The 20182-nt window shown below is 33.6% G+C and overlaps 1 protein-coding gene across 6 annotated transcripts in view; it reads right to left on the bottom strand.

Moving 5' to 3' along the window:
* The window catches only part of CSMD3 (CUB and Sushi multiple domains 3), a 1223593-nt gene that overhangs the window by 301368 nt on the left and 902043 nt on the right, over window positions 1-20182 (bottom strand). The gene's annotated exons all lie outside the window — the stretch shown is intronic.

The following is a 20182-nucleotide window of genomic DNA, read 5'->3' as shown; positions in this document are numbered from 1 at the left end:
GTGAGCTTTGGTGTAGGTCACAGACACGGCTCAGATCCGGCATTGCTGGGGCTGTGGCGTAGGTCACCAGCTGTAGCTCTGATTAGACCCCTAGCCAATAAACCTTCAAATGCCGCAGGTGCGGCCCTAAAAAGCGAAAAAAAAAAAAAAAAAGAATGAAATTAGAACACTAATACCATACACAAAAATAAACTAAAACAGATTAAAGAAAGACCTAAATATGACCCAATACTATAAAACTCTTAGAGGAAAATATACGCAGAATATTCTCTGACATAAACCATAGCAATATCTTCTCAGATCCACTTCCTAGGGTAATGAAAAGAAAACCAAAAATAAACAAATGAGACTTCATTAAACTTAAAAGCTTTTGCACAGCAAAGGAAACCATAAACAAACAAAAAAAAGACAACCCACAGAATGGGAGAAGACATTTTTCAAATGAAGCAATTGACCAGGGATTACACCCCAAAATAAATACATCCTGTAGCTCAATATTAAGAAAGACAGATGGTCAAAAAACACATGAAAAGATACTCGACATCACTAATTATTAGAGAAATGCAACTCAAAACTACTATCAGTTATACGTCAGCCAGTATTGCCATAATCAAAAAGCCCACAAACTTTTGCTAGAGAGGGTATGGTGAAAGGGAATCCTTTTATACTGTTGGTGGGACTATAAATTGGTCCAACCACTATGGAAAACAGTATGGAGGTTCCAAAAAATTTTTAAAAACAGAACTACCATATGATCCAGCAGTCCCACTTCCAGGAATCTATCCAGAGAAAATCATAATTCAAAAAGATACATGCACCCCAATGTTCATTGCAGCAATTATTTACAACAGCCAAGACATGGAAGCAACCTAAATGCCCACTGACAGAAAAATGTTGTGAACCACATGGGAAGTTCTCCACTGACATAAGAGGATGTGTATGATCTCTTCCAAGAGTTTGATGGCATCTTGTCTTATATTTAAGTCTTTAAGCAATTTTGAGTTTATTTTTGTGCATGGTGTGAGGGTATGCTCTAGCTTCGTTGATTTCCGTGAAGCTGTTCAGGTTTCCCAGCAATGCTTGCTAAAAAGACTGTCTTTTTCCCATTGTATGTTCTTGCCTCCTTTGTCAAAGATTAATTGACCATAGGTATCTGGGTTTTATTTCTGGCTTCTCTATTCTGTTCCACTGGTCTATATGTCTGAAAACTCCTGGAAGAGAACATAGGCAAAACATTCTCTGACATCAACCTTACAAATGTTTTCTCAGGTCAATCTCCCAAAGCAACAGAAATAAAAGCAAGAATAAACCAATGGGACCTAATCAAACTGACCAGCTTTTGCACAGCAAAGGAAACCAAAAAGAAAACAAAAAAACAACTTACAGAAGGGGAGAAAATAGTTTCAAATGATGCAACAGACAAACAACTTCTACAACTCAACAGCAAAAAAGGCAACAACCCAATGGAAAAATGGGCAAAAGACCTGAATAGACATTTCTCCAAGGAAGATGTAGAGATGGCCAACAAACACATGAAAAAATGCTCAACATCGTTGATTACAAGAGAAATGCAAATCAAAACTACCACGAGATACCACCTCACACCGGTCAGAATGGCCATCATTAAGAAGTCCATCAAGAATAAACGCTGGAGGGGGTGTGGAGAAAAGGGAACCCTCTGGCACTATTGGTGGGAATGTAAGCTGGTACAACCACTATGGAGATCAGTAAGGAGATACCTTAGAAATCTATACAAAGAAGTATCATATAACCCAGCAATCCCACTCTTGGGCATATAGCCAGACAAAACTCTCCTTAAAAAAGACACGTGAACCTGCATGTTCACTGAAGCTCTATTCACAATAGCCAAGACATGGAAACAACCCAAATGTCCATTGATAGACGATTAGATTAGGAAGAAGTGGTATAATACACAATGGAATACTACTCAGCCATAAAAAAGAACAAAATAATGCCATTTGCAGCAACACGGATGGAACTAGAGACTCTCATTCTGAGTGAAGTAAGTCAGAAAGAGAAAGACAAATACTATATGACATCACTTATATTTGGAATCTAATATAAGGCACAACTGAATCTTTCCACAGAAAATAAAATTACAGACTTGGAAAATAGACCTGTGGTTGCCAAGGGGGGTGGGGGAGGGAATGGGAGAGACTAGGAGCTTGGAGTAAATAGATGCAGAATGTTGCCTTTGGGATGGATTAGCTATGAGGTCTTGCTATGTAGCACTGGGAACTATGTTTAGTCACTTATGATGGAACGTAATAATGTGAGAAAATAGAATGTGTACATGTATGTGTAATAAAAATTGTATTGGGGAACATCTATTAAAAAATAGAACACACACACAAAGAGGATGTGATGCATACATACAATGGAATATTACTCAGCCATAAAAACACATGAAATAATGCCATCTGCATCAATATGGATGGACCTAGTTATTATCATAGTATATGAAGTTAGTCAGTGAAAGACAGACATCCTATCAAACCCTTAAAAGTTACATTAGACCTTCTACCTGTTAACTCTTAGATACAATTCCTTTCTCAGTCAAATATAATAAAACTCATAAAATTATGAAAAATAGAGATTATACCCATAAATAGAAAAACCACAGTACTCATAAATTTGAATCCACCTTAAAAATATTCAATCATGTTTCTTTTGAGTTATTTTTGACAAAGTTGTTTTCAGCCATTTACAAAACAACAATCAAACTTATATTGGAGATACTGAGGGAAGTGGGGTAGGGACTGGGTTACAATTACCAAGTGGATTTGTTCTGTAATACCCATTAGTGTTTCTTACAGAACATCCATCAGGCATCACAGGCCTAGCAATTACAGTCTTCCAATATCAAAGATATTTTATTATAAACACTTTTGTAATAAAATCAGTCATTAAGCTTTTCTTGAATTGCTCTGGGATGGGTTCCACAAAGTCATCTATGAATTGGTTTTGTAATATATAAGTGGAGTGGGATGTTGTACATACAAGATTTACACTTAGAATATTTTTATTGGAAATAAATGATATAAATGGAAAATGTGCTACAACTTTCAAACTGAAAAGTAGAATGATATAAGAGATCATGAAACAATTTCTTTTGTTGTTATTGTTTCTATCCTTGTTGAGGCTTCCTATGTGCTAGACTCTGTCTGCAAAAAGCTTGAAGCTTACTATAAACATTCTCAAAAGGAAAAACAAACATATAACAATGTTATGAAAACACTGACATGAAAGCAGTCAGTGTAATGGTGTCTTAGCAGGGTTCGAAGGAAAAAAGGTGTTTTTTGCACTACTGTCACAGTTAATGTGCTTTAAGATTTAAGATGAAACCAAATAGCTAAAATATGAAGGCTAAAACTTGACAGCTAATATATAATACATGAAAATATTCATTTGCCTTTGAGTCTGGTTGAGTTGAAGGAAGAGAGGTGGTAAAATTGTTCTCTACCTTTTTCTCTCAAGTAGTAAATAAATTAGGACTAGGATTTCAAGGTAAAATATAGAATGATGGGATTTAGTAAAAGACCAAATAATTTTTTTTTCTTGGAATTACCTGAGTTCTAAAAGTAATCAGTTAAATACACACGAAAACAAATATTTGCTGTGAATGCTATTGTCTACTTTTTCTACTTACTCAAAAGTTTAAACTTTATACTGGTTATACAATGTGTATAGGAAAAATTCTAATAATTTTGGCATCAATAATTCTTGTTTTCTGAAAAACAAACAAAAAAACCTGGCTAGCATCCATGAGGACGGGGGTTCGATCCCTGGCCTTGTTCAGTGGGTTAAGGATCCAGTGCTGCCATGAGTTCTGGTATAGGTAGCAGACGTGGCTCGGATCCCACGTTGCTGTGGCTGTGGTGTAGGCAGCAGCTACAGCTCGGATTGGACCCCTAGCCTGGGAAGCTCCATATGCTGAGGGTATGGCCCTAAAAAGACAAAAAAAAAAAAAATTCTTGTTTTATGTATTAAATAGACACTATAACCATCTAAGAAAATAAATAACCATTTTAAAAACCATGCTATAGCTCCTTAGATATTAGTACTGAAATAATCTCACCTAATTAGTGCAATTTAAAAACAATTAGATAATGTTAGAAGTTAAGTATTAGTCTCATATGTAAACATAGATTAAGAAATTTTACTTTATTATTTCCATGCAACATATAATTCTTAAAATACATAATTCTTATTTGTTTTTTATTTTTGTTGTTATATATATTTTAAGTAGACCTCTATGACTCTCTATTCTCTTCCATTCTGGAATAATATACAAGATGTTTTTATAAAATGTTTTTTTCCAATTAAGTATTTTATCAACTATTTTAAAGATATATAAACTAAAAAAGTATATATTAAAAAATAATATCCTTACCACAGGGTAATGGTAATAGTCACAGGGAAAAGGTATATAAATAGAAAAGTACGTGAATAGACAATATTGTCAACATGTAACATCACATACTATTTTTTAAACACTTGTGCTATAAACTGTATCTCATTTAATTCACAAGAAATCTGGGTTACTATTATTATCCCTAATTTTCCAATGAGAAAATTTAGGCCTAAAAAAGACGAGAAACCCACCAACATCACATAGTTACTCAAGGTGACTGTAGTGCCCTATGCAGACCTGATACCATAACCGAGGAACTTTTCTTAAGTAAGAGTGAGAGAGTCTTCATAATAAAAAGCGTTAAAAATGTGAACTATAGCATAAAGCTCAAGTTATATAATGACATCAGTTAAAAATTTTAAAATGTTATTAATCTTTAAATGTCATTTTAATATCAGAAGAGCAACTGTCTACCTGCCTATTTTTCTGATTGAAGTAGTCCAAAAAACTTACATAAGTTAGCTTTAAGTATATTAATTTCTTACTTATAAATTGCATTGATAGTCACCTGATTCCATGGTATCATATTGTGTCAAACTGAATAAAGTCTGTGTATCTAAGAAAGAGATGTTGTTGTTCAACATGAAGGTCAATTAATTTAGAATAAATACCAAATAAATAATGATAATGATTAGTATTGTCTCTATTGAAAGCATTTAGTATTCAAAATACTTGACTAGAAGTCTATTCTTTTAGGCTAAAACACAAATCCTTATTATTAATAAATCCTTATTTAAAGTATTATCCTTATTTTAAATGGATAAAATAATTCTCCATGATGTTAACTGCTTGCTCTTAGCAGAGCTGGATTTTGAACTCAAGAAGCAGCAGAGCTGTTAACCATTACAGTATGTTGTCTCAGCACAAACCTATTCCATTACCAGATAAAACAACAAAAGGTCATTTCCTATTAATGGAGCTCTGACAGTTGTTTATTAATAAAAGAATAAGGCAAAAAAGTTTGAAACGGAAAGGCAAGAGCAGTTTGTAACACTTCACTACACACAAAACAATTCTTGCTCCTGATAGTTCATCATAAGGGACAGCAAATAAAAAAGACTCAAGATTATTTTATAAGTATTATTAGAAGTAAGAAAAATAAAATTTAACCTGTTGTATACCAATTTTAACCATATATGTGTCAAATGATATTCTTTAAGTAATTAACGGTAACAAGAACATTTCCCTCTCCAACTGTTGTTTTCATCCTTTCTTTTTCCTGTCCTCTCTTTTTTCTGATTTCTCTGTCCTTATAGTTCATGAAGAGAGTAGAAGCAATAAGATAGGTGCACCTTCACCAAATCTCACAGTCCACCAGTGTCCACACCTTTTTTCTCTGCTCCATCTTCTGTTGCAACGGAAAGGGTTTCCTTGCTCTCTTAATACTAATCCTAGTTATTGTGCTGATGGTATTAAACCTTTTTTACTTAGCAAGGACTTCATTCCTAAACATTTTTCATCTCTTCTCAATCACCAGTTTTTCCTTCTGTATAGTATACAAATGTGGCTTATAACTTCCATCTTAAATAAACAAAACCCTAATTACATCCCCATTCCCTTCCAATTATTTTTCTCATTTCCTTCCTTTCTTTAGTAGGAAAACTATTATGCATCTGTCCTAAGGGAGATACCTATACAAATGTCTCCACTTTCATCAGCCATGACATTAGACATATTTACTAAACTGTTCTTGTTAAATCTAGATTGCCAGATCCAATGGTAACTTTGTGCCTTCTTTTTTTTATGATTTTTATTTTTTTTTCCATTACAGTTAATTTATAGTGTTCTGTCAATTTCTATTGTACAGCAAAGTGACCCAGTCATATATATATATTTTTTTTTCCTCACATAATCCTCCATCATGTTCCATCACAAGTGACTGGATATAATTCCCTGTGCTATAAAGCAGGATCTCATTACTTACCCATTTCAAAGGCCATAGCTTACATCTATTAACTCTAGACTCCCAGTCTATCCCACTCCCTCCCCTCCCCCTTAGCAACCACAAATCTGTTCTCCAAGTCCATGAGTTCTTTTCTGTGGAAAGGTTCATTTGTGCCATAAATTAGATTCCAGATATAAAAGACAAATACCATATGAGCAAATGAACCTTTCCACAGAAAAACTCATGGACTTGTGCCTTCTCTTCTCAGAACCATCTCAGCAACATTCGTTCCAGAACTTTTTTCTTGGCTTCTCATCATTAGGTTGCTAGTTCTCTTTCTAGATTGTTTGCTGCTCCTTTTGCTACATTTTGCCATCTCTATCTCACTAACCCAATGACTGAGAACTGTGGCACCTCAGGGATTAGTCCTTAGGGTTCTGCTCCCATGTTTCTATAATTTCTCCTTGGATAACTTCATCTGATCCCATGGTCTTAAATCCTGTTTTTAGTTTAATGCTTCTCCAATTTATATATAGTCTTAATGTTTCTCCTGAGCTTCAGGCCATTCCATTCAACTGCCAATTTCCTTGTATATCTAATAGGTTCTCAATTTATCATATTGAAAGCACTTGTAAAATTATAAAATCCTTTAAGTTTCAGAGTTTTTGAAAGAAAAATGTAAAAAGTATTAAATTTCACCTATGTATAAATTTTCTTATGCTATTGATACCAGTAATAACAAATAAGTAAATATTATTCCATTTTAAAGTAAAAATTTCTTATCACAAATCTGTTTCCAATTTAATATAATACCTAGATACAGATGATTTTGTTGGAAATAAATTCACCATAGAATGTAAAATTACTAACATAAGAAATAAAATGAACATTAGCAAAACTATAAAATCTTATACTTTTTACTTTATTATTTAATGCAAGTGATTTTACCTTGTATGGTAGCATTTTTTAACAAAATAAAATTTTGTAGCTTGTCATAAGAAGTTAGAAAATTTGTAATAATAATTTTTTGCTTTAAAATGGAAGTTTTTTATTCCACCAAAAAAACATATCCACAACAATTTTTTCTTAATAATTCTCATGACTGAAAATGTGAAAAAAGATACATAAAATAGATATTTTTACTATCTATTTTACTGTAGATAGTAAAAATAACTTTTCAAAATGTGTTTATTCTTATGATAATTATATATAAGTGCCTGTCTTTGCATGTAATTAAAAAGAGAATTTATGCTCAAGTTGAGAAAGTTTACATTAGTATTACATAGAAATTGCTTTCAATCTTCACCAACAGTCTAAATCCACTGAAAAATTTAAATACATTTACTGTTAAGTAACATAGGACCTTATCAAATCAAGTTTTGCTGTACCCTAGAAAGAAATTTTCCTTATACATAACAAATTAAAGAGAATCTTTCATAATAGTTAAAAATAGTTTTAAGGAAATAAATGAGTGAATGAATGAACAAAACTGCAATTAGTCATTTCAGTGTACCCAAGGTTTATTTATAATTGTGTATTTGTTTGACACTGGGAAACATTTATTCCAAGTCTGCAATACAACATTTATATCACATTTTAATTTGCTTTAATTCTGGATAATCTGGGTTTGTTTTCATAACATATATATTGCACTAAATACTACAGAAAATGACTAAATACTGCAGAAACTTTTTCATCAGTTTTATAACTTATCAGTACTGTAAATATACTTCTGACTTCTACATTTGTTTTCATCTAATTGAGAGTGTAATTTAATTGGAAATGTGCACTTCACCTAATACAGGTTTCACAGTCCTGACTAGTACAGTATAGGTTTCAACTACAATATGGATTATAATCCAGAGATAATATCTGAATTACCATCTCCATGACCTTGGACAAATTAACATTCCAGTTTTCCTCTGGCATTGCTTCATATAAAAAAGAATTAATACCCTTAAACCAAGCATAAGATCTTGTTGTCCTTTTTGTTCACAAAGTTGACTCTTGGAGTTCCTGTCATGACTTAGCAATTAACGAAACCTAATAGTATCCATGAAGACGCAAGTTCGATCCCTGGCCTCGCTCATTGGGTTAAGGATCCAACATTGCTATGAGCTGTGGTGTAGGTCACAGATTCGGCTCGGAACTGGCATTGCTGTGACTGTGGTGTAGGCCAGTGGCTATAGCTCTGATTGGATCCCTAGCCTGGGAACCTCCATATGCCGCTAGTACGGCTCTAAAAAGACCAAAAAAAAAAAAAAAGTTGACTCTGGTTAAAAACTCATTTATCTCAAGACCTTTCAAAAAAGAAAAACCTTATATTTTATACAATGGATAATTAATACTATAAAAAGCAGGAGACTTGTAGTATAGTCTACACTGTAGTAAGAAAGGAACACTGATCAGATTGCATTAGTTCCCTGAATTTTAGCTGCCTCATCAATGAAACTGACATAGTAATATTTTATCTGTCTGATTTAGTATTAGAAAAATCTTAAAGTTTTATTCTAACAATTATATTATATAATTCAATGAAAATATTAACTTTGAGATAACTTTTAAAGACCAGTAGATCTTACTAATCACAGTGTAGTTTGTCTAAGAGTAGTTATATATTTTTTGCAATATGTCAGGAGACTTCAACAAGGTCATAGTCCACATTTGGTATTCACAAAGCCTTACAATCTTCTCTTCCAGCTTTATTGCCTCATATTTTTGTATTGACTAAGAAATGACACTATATTCTCCACTTCACTATCGATAAGGAAATCAAGCTGGGTAATAGGAATATTTAACCTGGAAGGGAAGCCCATTCAGAATCAAATCAATCAGAAAATATTTGAAATGCAGATGGTAACCTAGAGGTGGATTTCACCCTGGAGAATTTTGCCCTTGATTGAGTCCTTGCTTTGTACAAGATCCATCAATTTTATAAAGAATGTTCAACATCATTACTAGGCCTACACTCTGCCAGCTCCTCAGTAATGTGGCTATCTTTAGAATTTCATTATGTTTCTAAGGATATATCTAATGATATGGTGAGTCAGGTTAAAGTAGATGGCAGCATGACAAAGAAATTCCTATCAGCTCTGGAGGGAAACAAGGCTGCTTAATGTATGGGATACAAAAGAAATCTTAAAGCTACTCGTGCAATATACCTCCAAGTACTTTATATAAAAATACTTTTTTTTTTTTTCTCTTTTTAGGGCATATGGAGGTTCCCAGGCTAGGGGTCCAATTGGAGTTGCAGCCGCTGATCTATACCACAGCCAGAGCAATACAAGATTCAAGCCGCATCTTCGACCTACACCACAGCTCACAGCAACGCCAGATCCTTAACCCACTGAGTGAGGCCAGGGATCAAACCCAAATCCTCATGGATGCTAGTCAGGTTGTTAACCGATGAGCCATGATGGGAACTCCTCTATAAAAATACATTTTTACTCATTTATTTTACCAGATAATTGTGCGTCCATCATGAGGTAAGTATGCTCGATATTAGAGATGCATTTTAATAAGAGACACAACACCTCCGTACCTTCAGTGATTCCTGTGTTCCAATATGTGGACACAAGTGGGGATAAAATCACTGACCTATGTATTTTTTTTTTAATCAAAAGGCATGTTAAGTGGAAGGGGTTAATGTTACCTATACAGAAAACTGACTTAATATCCAAAGATTATAAAAGATTATATAAAACTCTAGTTTGAAATAGAATTCTAAGACTTGGGAATCACCAAAATTAAGGAGAAAAAGAAAGAAAAAACATATAAATATTGTTTTATGTTATTTATGACTAAAATAAAAGTAAACATATTATTTTACATTATTTATAACTAAAAGCCAATGTACTTTTAATTTTTAATTTTTTTTTTTTTTTTTTTTTTTTTTTTTTGCTTTTTAAGACCGCATCTTCAGCTCATGGAAGTTCCCAGCTAGGGGTCCAATCAGAGCTTCAGCCGTTGGCCTACACCACAGCCACAGCAACATGGCATCCGGGCCACATCAGTGACCTGCACCACAGCTCATGGCAACACCAGATCCTTAACCCACTGAGTGAGGCATGAGATCAAACCTGCATCCTCCGGATACTAGTCAGATTTGTCTCCACTGCATCATGACATGAACTCCAAAAGTGTTTTCAATACACTCTAGATTGTTGGCACGTTGACAGATATCTACACAGGCCATATTATTTTTAACTGAGAAAGGTTTTTCTTTATAGGCATTGATGTATTGGGTAAGCTTAGGGTAATTCTTTAAGATAGAGAAAATTTTCAATTTCTTTTTATAATACCATGTGTAAATTTTTCATCTCAAGTATTTTCTTTTTTTTTTTTTCTTTTTTCTTTTCTTTTTGCTTTTTAGGGCCACAACTGCAGGCTATGGAGGTTCCCAGGGCAGGTGCTGAATGGGAGCTACAGCTGCCAGCCCATGCCACAATGCTGGATCCAAGCCGCATCTGCAATCTATATCATAGCTCATGGCAAAGCCGGATTCCCCATCCACTGAGCAAAGACAGGGATAAAACATGCATCCTCATGGATACCAGTAGGATTTGTTTCTGCTGAGTTGCTATGGGAACTCCCTCAAGTATTTTCAAAGATAGTGAATTTTTGCTTCTTTTCAGATACCATTCCTTGACAAAAATATTGACAAGATAAAACTTACAAAATTGCCTTAAACATTTTTGTAATAGCTCACTTATGAGCTGTATGTATAATTGTATGTTTTCTCAATTTTCTTTCATTATAGTATAAAATATTAGTTTAATTTAATCATAAATAAGAACTTAATATTTTTATTAAAATTTCAAGTGAGGAGTTCCTAATGTGGTGCAGCAGGTTAAGAATCTGACTGCAGGAGCTGGGGTCACTGTGGAGGTGTAGGTTTGGTTCCTGGCCCAGTGCAGTAGGTTAAAGGATCTGACATTGCCATAGCTGTCACTCAAGCCATAGCTGTAGGTCAGATTTAATCCCTGGCGAGGGAACTTCCACATGCTGCAGGCATGGCCATAAAAAGAAAAGGAAAAAAAAAATCTGCCCTATTTGGAGTTCCCATTGTGGCTTAGCAAGTTAAGAACCTGACATGGTGTCTGTGAAGATACGGGTTCGATCCCTGGCCTCACTCAGTATTGCCACAAGCTGCATGGCTTCACTCACTGTTGCCACGAGTTGCATAGCCTCACTCACTGTTGCCCACAAGCTGCAGTGTAGGTTGCAGATGTGACTCAAATTTGGTGTTGCTGTGATGTGGTATAGGACTGCAGCTGCAGCTCTGATTTTGACCCCTGGCCGAGGAACTTGCTGGGGAACTTCCATATGCTGCAGGAGTGGCCATAAAAAGAAAAAAAAAAAAAAAGATTTTCATATGGAATTTTGATAAAAGGTAACATGATTTAAAGATTTTATTTTCAAAAATTTCAGCACCATAGTAGGGTATTTTGGTTGCTTATCAAAGAGTGCTTTTGAGATACAAACTTTTCTAAGTCTGAATGATAATGAACAGCAAAAATAGAAACTGGAGCTGACATACTAAAGTTTATTTATTTCTTTTTTGAATCAGCATTACTTTGTCATACAAAAAAGGGAATTCAGATATTTCATGGTATATAAAAATACTTGCACATTTTAATGACAGTTTTGTTGTAATGAATAGAATTTCCATGGTTGCAGTTATGAATTACACTTTCATTACAATCACTTCTAAGTACATTCCTCTTTCTTAATTGTATAAGATCTTCATTTTTATCATGAAGTTTGTGTCACCAAAATTTATATTTCCATTACTACAAAACAAATAGCCTTATCTTTAATGCTGTAATTTTAATATGTGATCTTGGTCACATTTTAAATAGATTTAAAAGATAATTGTTTGCTTAAAAGTTTTCTTTGTCATTATTTATTTAGTCATTTTTTGCTTTTTTAGGGCTGCACCCACCGAATATGGAGGTTCCCGGGCTAGGGGTCGGTAGAGTTGGAACTACAGCTGCAGGCCTATGCCACAGCCACAACACCAGATCAGAGCTACGTCTGCCACCTACACCACAGGTCACAGCAACACCGGATCCCTAACCCACTGAGCGAGGCCAGGGATCACCAGGATTAACTCATGGATCCTAGCCAGGTTCTTTAACTGCTGAGCCATGAAGGGAACTCATTTTTTGCTTAAAGTTTAAAAAATATATTGTGGTTTAACAGAAACAGAAGTGTAAACAATAGCAAACAATAGTCCCCCGAAAGAAGGGGGAAATGGAAATATACTAATGTAAGGTTTTTACATTATATGTGAGGTTGTAAAATAGAACCTGATGGAAGGTTTTGATCAAGGATGCAGTCTATTAATATTAGAGGAAGTACCCCCAACCCTAAAAATGTAGAGTTAATAAGTCAATAGAGGAGAAAAAATGATGGTGGAAGTGCATAGATGGGACCAATAAAAAATAAATGGCAATATGGTAGACAAACTCAACCATATGAACAATTACATGAGGAACGAATAATGTAATGATTTAAAAACCACAATTAAAAGGCAGAGATTTTCAGACTGAATAAACAAAAAAGACTCAACCAAATACTATCTCAACGGTCTGCTATTTAAAATAGAATCCCACTTTAAATATAAAGATACTAACACATTAAAAGGATGTTACATGGAATACCAAGCAGACATTAATTATAATATATTCATATTAGACAATGCAAACTTCAAGATAAGGAATATTACCAGATAAAAAGAAAGTTATATTATAGTAATGAAATAGTCAACTCATTAAGAAGGCATGTGTACATCTCAAACGTACACACCTACTAACATTTTCATAATACGCAAATATGACAGGACATGGTAGGATAGAAAGAATAAATAGACAAATTCACAACTGCAGTTGGCATTTCAATGCTACTCTTTCATTACTGGGTTTAAAAAAAAAAGGAGACAAAAAATCAGTAATAATATAGGATGCTTCAAACACAATCCTGTCAACCAACTCTATGTAATTGGTATTTAATTTCCAATAATGGCAAGAGTACATTCTTTTCGAATAAACATGGTTCTTTTAGAAAAACATATGCTGGGCCTATTATAACTAAATTTATAAGAGGAGATGTTTATCTTTGACATGATTAGTTTTCAAAGACTATACTCTGCTTCATAAAATGGAGGTAAAGTACAGTAGAAAATTGACAGAACACTGTAAACCACTATAATGGAAAAAATAAAATCATTATTAAAAATAAATAAATAAATAAATAAAATAAAAAATGGAGGTTAAAAGTAAAACTTAGGATAGAATTAAAATATTTGAGGTTATTGATAACAGATTCTCTATTTGAAGCAACCTAGTGTGACATAAAATTGGACTCCTTTAACTATTTGTGAAGTTCTTTTGCTAAAGAAGCTGGCATATTAACACTTTTCATACATACTGAAGATAATTTAGAATATAAAGTGATGAAATTAGTTTAGTAGAGTTTTCACTTATTGTAAATTAAAAATCATGCATTTTTAAAAGATTTATGTCTTCTATTTTTCTACAAGTTAACATACATTGTGTGTAAGTTGCATTTTCATCACTAATTTTTTTATTTTTAATTAAAATGTTATTGGGTTTTTTGATGATTAGCACATCATTTTTTTTTTAATTTTTGGCGATTAGAAGACATTATGAGCACTTTGTACAAAATTCTAAATATGTAAGCAATGAAAGTCTGAGAACAATGTAGTTAGTCCAAACAGGTATTTCAGCAAATTATCATCTTAACATTTGTAGGCAATTTGTTCAAAAAACAAAAATATTAGGTATTAGATCTAAATCTTATGTTTTAATATCATACGTACAACATTCTCAATGAATATATCCCATGTTTCACATGAGATTAACAAGTTATTAGAAAAAAATGGTCTATTAATATCAATGATATCAGGGTCCCAGGAATAAATCCAAAACCAGGGAGAAATTGTATTTAGGAAATAATTCAGCTAAAAAGATCATGGCTAGAGTAGATAGGTTCTTTAAAATAACCAAAACTTATTTAATACACCTTTAAAATGACAAAGATGTAGTTCATGCTTTAACATGGTTCCAAATCACTGCTTCATTATGTTTCATATTTGAGAATATAAAATTGCCCCCTGCATAGCTCATAGACTGTTAATATGAAATACAAGCCATAAAATCTCATTTAAATCAATATTCTACTAATTTTTTTGACTGTACAGAAAAATAACCCATCAGTACATGATTTATCCTTCTAAAAATACTTTTACAACTTACCTAAATGTATTTTATTGAAATGAGATCATGTGGGACTCCCTGGTGTTTTAAAAATATGTTTCTGGGGAGTTTCCATCATGGTTCAGTGATAAAATGAACCCAACTAGGATCCATGAGGACATGGGTTCGATCCCTGCCCTCGCTCAGTGGGTTAAGGATCAGGCATTGCCATGAGCTGTGGTGTAGCTCACAGGCATGGCTCAGATCCAGCATTGCTGTGACTGTGGCATCTTCTGGCAGCTACAGCTCAGATTTGATCTCTAGCCTGGGAACTTTTATGTGCCATGGGTACAGCTCTAAAAAGACAAATATATATATGTGTGTGTGTGTATGTATGTTTCTGAATATACTAAAATACTTCGATTCACAAATCATAATAAACAAAAATTCTTCTAGAGACTTTCCTGATATTTTGGGTGGAGGAGTTTCAACTTTTGCAAGAATAAGTTTGTCTAACATCCTTGTTGATATGCTTAGGCTCTTCTTGATGACCCCCTTCAGCTGAACTTCTTTTGGATATCTTGGAATCAACTTTCTTAAGAAGTGATTATTCAATATGTACTATTTAATTAAACACAGAAGTTTAAAAATCCCACTGTTCCCATACACATCTACTGTAAAATAATAAAACAATATTTCTATGATAAATAAATAACTGTTGATTTATCCCATAAAATAAATAACAAGCACACCCATGGTAAGGACATTCAGACTAAAGCTCTACAGAATATCTGCTCAACCTCCACTTCTGTGCATATTTCAAAAACACCTATTTTTCTCTAATTTGGCCAACTCATGGCCCGACAGCTTTATGTTTCTTTCAAGCCACAGCATAATGTATAACATAATCCGTTTGTTTGTTTTTTTTTTTTTTTACAAAATAGCTTGCAAGATAACAGAGTCAAATACTTCTCCCACCATCATCCAAGATCAGAATGGGTTAGATGTTAATATTTGAGAATATTTTCATTTTATCTACAAGTGCCTTATATGCTATCCATGGAAGTGAAGTGTGTGTTACCTGGAAATCACAAAAGACTGGAAAACAGAGGTAGGTTATCACTATTTATCTTTTAAAATTAGTCATGTACTGTAATTACTCTGAGCACTGGGAATATATCTCACACACTATTGGAGATCAATACAAAGCTGATAGCTACTAAATACATCTTGGAAATTTTATCAGAACTATTAATAATGATACTTTGTTTAAAATTGAAAATACAGACCAAATGCCAAACCAGTCAGGATGCCAGTAAAATAGGCATAAACCACGACTGCCTAAGGAAAACTAGGACATACAGCCATTCTGGTATAATAAGCACATAGTGCAAGGGCAGTGAAGATGTGGGAGTCACTAATTCCGCTTAGAAGTTCATCAGAACTAGGAGTATCATTTGACCTGGGCACTGGAAAATGGCTACCAATTTATAGATTTTGGAATGTGTTTCAGGAACATGGAAGAGAGTTTGCAAAATAAGCAGAAATGTGTAAGGTGTCTTTTCAGGATAGCCCAGTTAGAGGAACAGATGTATGTAATTGAATAGAGAGAGGTAAAGCTGGCAGGTAATTTGGGTGCAAATTCTGGAGGCTTTAAAAGTAATTCCACAGTTTTGATTTTATGACCGTGTAACTATTAAAGAATTTTGAACAGGAGTGCTATTTTATTTATACTTGCAAACCTTCAGTCAGGTGGAAATGTAGAGAAAAGTTTGGCTGGAGAAATACTGAAATGAGTGGCTAGTTGACGATTAATAGCAGTTCAGGCAGTAATAATAAAAGACAGAAACAAATGCAGGGACACCATGTAGTCCCTTAAGGCTGTGAGACATCAACCTCTCATGGCTAAAGAATCCATTTCCTTGAGAATTTTCAATAGTATAAGCTATGGACCTTAGCATTTTGTATTATTCAGCAGGGGCAGAATCTGAACAGGGAGGTCAAAGAATGAAGAGCAGTGGAAATGCTCTGTCAAAAGCAACTATTCTGTGGGTAAATGACAGCATGATACCCAAAGATGTCTTCCCTGAAGAACTAAAGTGGGATGAGACAAGCAGATTACAAATTTAAGCAGGAGATAGAGAGGCTGACTGCTGAGATTCAAGGACAGAACATAGGACAGCATGAGGTGGCAATGTCAGACATAAGTAGCTCTGATTAAACAAAAGTGTCTTGCAGATTATAATACCAAGAGGCAAAGCGACAGACTCTACAAAGAATGAATAGATCATGAAATAAAGCATGAAGTTGTTGATGATGCCCTGACAATGATTATAAAGTTGGCATGTGACCTACATTTCAGTTAAAATCATTTTGCCCCAAGTTCACTGAAATACATTTCATTGACTGCATTTTGTTGCTTAAGACTGTTTTGCTATTACCTGACTCGTTCCTCTTTTTTATTTATTATTTTACATTTAACAAACAACAGCTATTTGCTCAAAAGAGGAATAGGCATCGTGATGGTGATGGAGGGTTGGGGGAACAGAATGAAAATCTGACTTAATTGAAATAATGATACAACCTGATTTGGCTACTACTGTTCTGGTTTATGCCTGCTATACTGTTTTATTTTTAATAGTGCCCATTTTTACTCAAAAAGTTATCTTAAATTTGGACAAAAATATGTTGTATGATCATGCTAAATAGAATATTTGTTCTTAACAGACATTTAGAGAGACAAAGTTACAATATATCTGGAGAGCAAAGGTCACATAATTAAAACATCTTCAGAACAATGAATTGATAAACCACTTTTTGTCATTTTAATTTGGGAAAAAAAGTACAGCTAGCACCTGGAGCTTGGGCTGAAATATGTTTTATGAAGAGATGTCAGATAATTTTTTTAAAAGAGATGATTTTTATAAACACTTAAAAATGTTTTATACAAGATCTAAAAATATTTCATAAAGAGAGGTCTTTGTGTTAAGTCTGGAAGAATGAACAAGACAGGGAAAAATGGAGCAAAAAATATTTCATATTAAAGAAAGTTTAGGGACAGAAAGCAGTACAGAATGTGTGTGTGTGTGTGTATTTATGTAACTAAGAAGATTTGCCTGAGTTGAAAGGAAAGATGCATTTGAAAAAATAATTGGAGATAAATACGCTTAATATCTGGCCATTTAACAGACTCTTTAGAATGAATGAATGAAGAAATAAATAAATGAGTAACATGAGATAGATTTATCTTGGCAAAAGGAATTTAGGTAAAGCACTGAAGTGGCAAATTCTGACCTGCCAGCCAAATTTGACCGACAGTAGTGATTTATTGGATCATAGTGCCTTAACATTCTCTTTAAGATTAGTTTGGTTGTTTCCTTTGACAATTAGATGACTTTACATAAAACTTTTTATTTCAAGTTCCACCTTTAAAACTAGCCCTTCTTTTTACAGGGCAAAATGACTAAAGCCAGAGAGGGGAACTGTCCCTTTTAAATGGGAACACATGTACTCCAGATTTCCTTTATTACTTCTTACTGCTTCACTTGTATAAACCACCTGCTTTTTGGAAGTGTGACCTTAGATATGATTCTTGGGAGCATAATCAGGAAGACAGCTGATTAAATCATAAACTTTCATTGTAACTAATAACATATAACTAAAACCTTGGTATTTATTCTGGAATATTAATAAATTTAAATAATAATAATAGCGTAAGAATAATAATTACTGCTAAGCATTCACTATGCATCAGACACAGTGTTAATCTCCTTTCAGATACATATAGATTTGAGTCACAGTTTAAGGCATCTGCTAGGGTATGACCTTGAACAGATTAACTAACTTTCTGAACCTTAGTGTATTTGTTTGGTAAATGGGGATGAAACAGCATCTCATATAGCTTTTGTTAGAATTAAATGAGATCACATATACAAAGTACTTAGGGTTCTTGGCACCAAGCAAGACTTCATTCATGAAAAAAGCTATTTTTCACATTTGAAATATGAACACTTATAAAGCTGTGTAAGCATAAGTCACAGAAGATCTCCAACACAGAGACTAATTTTCATTGACTGATATTATTCACAATAATTAACTCTCCAGGTAACTTTATTTCAGTGGTTTTTTAGTCTCAGATCCGTGGTATACATTTCCACGCATCTTAAAAGAATATTATGAAAGCAGATTTATTACAACTCTAATACGATATATATGGTTTCTATAACTTCAATACTCTCTACAACTACAATAGATAGAAAAAAGTATCACTAATTTCAGACAAATCTGCATTAAAAATTTCAGAAATGCATATAAAGCAGCCTGTTTCTATTAAGGAGAGGTACTTGGCATTCACAAACAATAGCCAGAAGCACTTTTTCACTTGACTGCATTCAGATATTTAATCATAATAACCTCTTAAGTGTAAAACTTTACGATTTAAGGTGAGTAAAAGGAGAGTGGTTAGTTGCCAAACTACCATTAGAAAGAACTTAAATTGAACAGCAATCATGAGCAAATTGTTCCTAACTCCAAAAAAAAGAGAAACAGTAGAAAATAGAAATAAATATGAAGAATGTTTAATTTGTAAGTGGCTCAGAACTAGAAACTGATTATGTTCATTGATTACACAATCATTTTATTTTTCATTCCTTTTTTATCCTTGTCTCAAAAGATATATTAAAGTTACGCATTTAAAAATAATGACTCTTCAGAGTTCCTTTCGTGGCTCAGGGGTAACAAACCCAACTAGTATCCATGAGGATGAGGGTTCAATCTCTGGCCTTGCTCAGTGGGTTAGGTTCTGGTGTTACCCTGAGCTGTGGTGAAGGTCAGAGACAAAACTTGGATCCCGAGTTGCTGTGGCTGCAGCGGAGGCCAGCAGCAGCAGCTCCAATTTGACCCCTAGCCTAGGAACTTCCATATGCCACAGATGCTGTCCTAAAAAGTAATAAATAAATAAATAAATAAATAAATAGACTCTTCTATGCTGATGTACATCTTGCTCACATGAGCTTTGTTTACATAGCACAATTCATTTACTTTACTCAGTTATATCAAACTGTCTTCTGTGAACAAAAAGTCTGTCAAGTTAATTACATAATTGTATTAACCAGTTGTTAACCTAAAGTGATATGTTTTGTAGCCAATCATTAAAAAAGTCCTTCATGCTTTTTCCAAAGAATTCCAATTTTACATTAATTCATATAATGAAAATAATTCATATAATGAAAATAATTCATATAACGAAAATAATTCACTGGGCCCCAACTATTTACTCGTTACCAAGTATTGTGCACACATGATCTTGTTAAATCTTAATAATCTGTTTATGAGATAACCACTGCTATTCCTATATCAATTAGAAAACACAGCCTCCGATGATAAGGTCAGGTGCCCAAAGTCAGCAATTCATAAGAAGCCAGGCCTTGGGTTAAGGAACATATGAAGAATACTGGTTTGCATTCTTTCTATAGATGATGTTGAAAATCTCAATAGATTTCAATTAATAGGATTTTTTAAGCCTATACAATCAGAAAATCTCTTAGATATTTTTCTCAGAGATAATGTGTGTTGGTAACAAGAAAAAAAAAGGAGTAAAAAAATAGAAATTAAAAACTGTAAGTTTTCATTCACTTTCTCCAG

Source organism: Sus scrofa, chromosome 4 (genome assembly GCF_000003025.6).
Source record: "Sus scrofa isolate TJ Tabasco breed Duroc chromosome 4, Sscrofa11.1, whole genome shotgun sequence".
NCBI classification, from domain to species: Eukaryota; Metazoa; Chordata; class Mammalia; order Artiodactyla; family Suidae; genus Sus; species Sus scrofa.
Note: the sequence above shows the minus strand (reverse complement) of the source record. Positions and strands in the feature narration are given on the sequence as shown.